Source organism: Bubalus bubalis, chromosome 15, assembly GCF_019923935.1.
Source record: "Bubalus bubalis isolate 160015118507 breed Murrah chromosome 15, NDDB_SH_1, whole genome shotgun sequence".
Taxonomy (NCBI): domain Eukaryota; kingdom Metazoa; phylum Chordata; class Mammalia; order Artiodactyla; family Bovidae; genus Bubalus; species Bubalus bubalis.
In genome coordinates, this window is record NC_059171.1 from 19,082,877 (window position 1) to 19,088,295 (window position 5,419).

The following is a 5,419-nucleotide window of genomic DNA, read 5'->3' on the forward strand; positions in this document are numbered from 1 at the left end:
CATAAACTCCGTTGTACTCCAAAGGGGCTCCTTATGGTAACAAAAGACATTTGTGTCACTTAGGAAAGTCCACAAGTTTTAACATCTTTGTGCCAGGAACTGGGGCAAAAGACTGTGTGTGTATATATATATATATATATATATATAGTTGCTGTTGTTGTTAATAACTTTATTTATTTAATTTTGCCTGCCCTGGGTCTTTGTTGCTGTGCAGGGGCTTTCTCTAGTTGTGAAGGCAGGGGCTACTCTTGGGGTGCACAGGCTTCTCATTGCGGTGGCATCTCTCATTAGGCTTCCCTCATAGCTCAGTTGATAAAGAATCCGCCTGCAATGCAGGAGACCTGGTTCAATTCCTGGGTCGGGAAGATCTGCTGGAGAAGGGATAGGCTACCCACTCCAGTATTCTTGGACTTCCTTTGTGGTTCAGCTGGTAGAGAAGCTGCCAGCAATGTGGAAGGCCTGGGTTCAATCCCTGGGTTGGGAAGATCCCCTGGACAAGGGGAAGGCTACCCACTCCAGTGTTCTGGCCTGGAGAATTCCATGGACTGTATAGTCTGTGGGGTCACAAAGAGTCAGACATGACTGAGTGACTTTCTCTTTCACTTTTCTTTCTTTCTCTCGGGGAGTCAAGGGCTCTAAAGTGCACGGTCTGCAGTGTGTGGGCTTAGTTGCTCATCAGCAACTTCCAAAGAATCTTCCTGGACCAGGGATCAAACCCTTGTCTGCTGCATTGACAGGCAGATCCTTAACCACTGGACCACCAGGAAGTCCCCCAAATAAATTTCTTATGATACTATGCATGGTAGCATAATAAATAAATAAATGCCAATCAGAGCAGAATAAAAGGCATTAGGCCCCTGTGTGCACACTCGGGGCTAAAGCCATCCCGGGCTGCGGTTTGCGCCTAGCCTGGGCTGTGGTACTCTCTGCCTGCAGCTCTGCTCTCACCCAGTTACTGACCTGATCCCAAAGTGCCAAGCCCATCTGCCTGAGTGGGACATCCAAGGTTCATCTACAGCCTGGGATGGGTTAAGCTCTCCCTGAGACAGACCCACCATCCTCAGACCTGGGTGGACTCACAGCTAATACCACTGTGTGCCAAGCATTGTTCCAAGCACTTTAATTATATTAACCTATTTTATACAAACACTGCCCTATGCAGGATGTATAATTATTGTTACCCTTACTTTATAGTGGAAGAAACTGAGGCACCAAGAAGTTAAGTAACTCACTTGAGGTCACATCACATCTAAGTGGCAGAGCTGAGAAACCTTAGGCATTAATATGAGGCGTGAAGTAGGCAGACCCTGAAGTAAGACTGAGTCCTACTATGTGACCTTGGGCAATTTGCTCTGCTCAGCTTCTCTGAGCCTCAGTCTCCTCATCTGTATAATGGGACGCCAAGTTCTCAGTATGTTCCAAGACTCTTCCTCAGCCGCCTTCTTGGTCTGCACTCTCCTCTGAGGTCTTCCCCTCCTGTCAGGCAGCTTTAAAGTCATCTGCCTGCTGGTCATGCTCACGGTCAGGTCTTTGAGTGCCCCTCTTCCTAGAACTCCTGCCTCTTGAACATCTACCCTTGAAGTTTCCTTTGCATCTCAAATTTAGCAGACTGGAACCTGCTTTTCCTCACAAATTCCTTCCTGGCCCCCATCCTCCTTATCTCAGTGCATGGTACCCCACCCACCCAGGAGCTGAGGCCAAGGCCCTGGAGTCCGAATTGTACTCCTCTGGCTGCTCACCACGTAACCAGTCTTCCATTAAGTCCTCTTGGCTCAGCCTTCAGAATAACTCCTAATGTTGGTCATATTCACCGTTTCCATGGCTATAGCCATAGTCCCAGTCCAGAGTCTCCAGCCTGTATCACTACCTGGCTTTTCTAATGAGTCTCATTTTCTGCATCTTGCTCCATCTCCATAAATCAGACCATTTTCACATCTTTGCTTCAAATCCTTCTGTGCTTTTCTAGCGCTCTGGGATAAAACCCACGCTCCTCTCTGTGGTCTACATGATCCTTCTTAACCTGCCTCTGCTCCCTCCTCCAAATCCTCCTGCTCTTTCCTTCTTGTTCCGTGGCAGCAGGCTGCTCATCTGTTTTGTCCCCTGCTGGACCCAAGAGCCCAGAATGGTGCCTGACACGTAGCAGAAACTCAATCTGTATTTCCCTGTTGAATGAATGAATGAACGTGTGCCAGCCTTGTGGACTTCCTCTCTCCCCAAACCCACCACATTTTTCCTGCCCCAGGACAGCTGCACTGTCTGTCCCTCTGCTTCTCACACTCTTCCCCACACCCTGCAGGGCCATACTGTCCACAGCTTCTCAAAGACACTTCCCTGGAGCTCAGGGTGAGGCAGCATTCTCCTCCATAGCGCTCCATCCTGTGACACACTCTATTCTTCACAACCCGTGTCAGCCGCTGAAACAGCTTCTCTGTTTATTTGTTTTTTCTTGCCTATCTCCCCCATGATAATGTGTCTCAGCAACAGGGACCTTGTCTGTCTATTCACTGCTCCATCCCAGCACCAACATCATCACTGGGCACATAGTAGGTGCTCAATTGTGAACTGGCTCCGGAACACATAAGGTTGTTGAGAGGATTGCATGTGTGCATACTAAGTCGCTTCAGTTGTGTCTGATTCTTTGCAATCCCATGGACTGTAGTCCACCAGGCTCCTCTGTCCATGGGATTCTCCAGGCAAGAATACTGGAGTGGGTGGCCATGCCCTCCTCCAGGGGATCTTCACGACCCAGGGATCGAACCCACATCTCTTATGTCTCCTGCATTGGCAGGCGGGTTCTTTACCACTGGCGCCACCTGGGAAGCCCGTTGTGAGGACTAAACCTATGTTAAAACAACTGCCTTGGAAAGCCAGCCATTTCTAAGAATTCTAAAGATACACTCACAAGGACCAGTGATTTGACCTCGAGGAATAGATGTCAGAGAAATGGGTACATACGTTCAGGAAACACCTTGTGCAAGGATTTCACAGCAGCCTAGTCTGAACTGGAAGTAACCTGAATGTCCATCAGTAATGGAACTGACAAATTGTGGTCATACAAGGGAATAAGAAGGGCTGGACGTGGATGAATCTCACAGATGAAACACTGACCAAAAGAAGCCACACACAAAAAGGACACACTGTGTGATTCTACTTATATGAAATTCAAGAATAGAGGAAATTAATCCTGGCTGTGCCTGGTGACCCGTTTCTAGCGCTGAGCATGGGCCAGAGTGTCGCAGGCAGCTTTTTTTTGGTGGGGGGGAGGGGGAGGAAGTGAGACAAACTCAGTACAAAGGTGGGGGGAGGATTTGCATTCGAGAAGGTGGAGGGTCAGCAGCAGATCCTGTGGGTGGAAAGAATGCTGAGGCCGAGGTAATTTTGGAAAGCTATGTGCAAGGCCGCCCCGGCCAACAGAGGTTTGTAGAACAGCTGGGAAAACACAGAACTTTCAAAGAACACCAGAGAGCATGCTGCGGCTTCACGCAGGAATCGGATCTCAAAATGTAAAAGCACAAGATGAGGGTGACCTCAGCTGTGACCTTTGCTGCTGCAGGTGGCTTCCTGCCCAGCCCGGGGGAGGGGCCTATGGACACGGGTGGGAAAGCAGTGGATCCTTTTCCCGGCCCGGGTCTCCAGGGCTGTCCCTGGGAGAAGGTGGAGCAAAGTCCCTCTGAGGCCCCTTTCGCCTCAACTGAAACTATGCAATGAGTGAGCAAAACAGGAAGAGCCTGTCAGGTATCTACTTCATCACCAAGAGGTTGAGATTTCCTTTGTAATAAAAGCCCCCAGAGGCAGCACACACAACGACAAGGCCCTCTGTCCCTACCTCCCCCGGCATCCACCTTGCAGCCCTTCCCCACTCCCCCGTCACTCATCTGTCGCGTTGCCACAACGGCTTCAGCGGGTTGGGAAACTCTGAGATCAAAATTAACTGCTCAGTGTGTCATCAGAACCTTGTGGAACCTAAATTAAGCTGAATTCAGAAAACATGCGACGACAGAGCCCCAGAAATACACCCCGGAGAAGGGCATCCTTGGGGATGCTGATAGGCAGGGGAGCGGCTGTTTGATTACGCTGCTCACTCTGGTTAATTACACACGGGTATTTACTGTGCTTTGTCTCCTCAAATACGCTTTGCTCTAGCTGCTTTAAAAATTCTTTACTTTCTGGAGGATTGGAAATGTGTTTTATTGCTCTCAAGAGTGTCCGGGTTGAAAAAGGGAATTTGGTGAGTGCTATTCACGACATGTGGATGAGCATACTCTAGGATTCCATGTGTAATTCCAATCATCTTTTGGTTAAAAAAAAAAAAAAAATGCATTCCTACAAGAGCTCCTCCAACCTGAACATAAACAAGTAAAGGAGATGAGAGGTCAAAAGTTCAAGGAAATGGAAACTTGGATTTCAATTCGAATTCAAATACTGTGTAGTCAGTACTGAAGACTGATTGTATTGTTAGAAAATTATGCTGGAGTGAAATCAAGAGGGCAACCTAGCAGATCAGTCATCTGTGGGTGTGACAAAGAGTCAGTGAATCAGCGGCTCCAGGGAATGAAGAACCTGAAAATCTGTCCAGGCAACCAAGGGACAGACCAGACATCGTCCCAGCCAAGCCACACTTCCTCACTTGCAGTGGTTAAAAGACTTGAAGACAAGACCCCAGCAAGCCCAAATCTTTTTTAATGTTTTAAAAAAATATTTATTTTTTATTTGGCTGCGTTGGGTCTTAGCTGCAGCACGCAGGATCGTCATTGTGTCATGCGGGGCCTTTCATTGTGTCCTGCAGGCTCCAGAGTGCAAGGGCTCACTGTTGCGGACTATCTCAGGTGTCTCTAGTCGTGGAGCCTGGGCTCAGTTGCCCCGTGGCAGACAGGATCTTAGTTCCCTGTTCAGTGATTGAACCTGCTTTCAAAAGGCAGATTCTTAACCACTGGATCACCAGGGAAGTCCCAAGTTCAAATCTTATTGGTTACAAAAAATGGCTGAAACAAATCACACTGATGATAAATTACATCAAAATGAAGTGTAACTCCTTCCAGGAGAAGGGGACGACAGAGGATGAGATGGTTGAATGGTATCACCAGTTCGATAGACATGAGTTTGAGCAAGTTCCGAGAGTTGGTGATGGACAGGAAGGCCTGGTGTGCTGAAGTCCATGAAGTACCAAAGAGTTGGACATGACTGAGCCACTGAACTGACTGACTGAAATGTAACTAGTCTTATTTAATTAGATGATGTTTACAGACTTTTCCTGCTCAGTCCTTTTAGATCTTTGAAGGACTTGCTTTGTCTCTGTCTCTGTCACCGGGGCCACATGTTTCTGATGAGTCATCAATCAAGATTCCTGACCACAGGGGTGGGTTTGTATCCCAGCCTTTAGCAACAGTGATCAGAATAAATGGATAAGGAGACCCAAGCA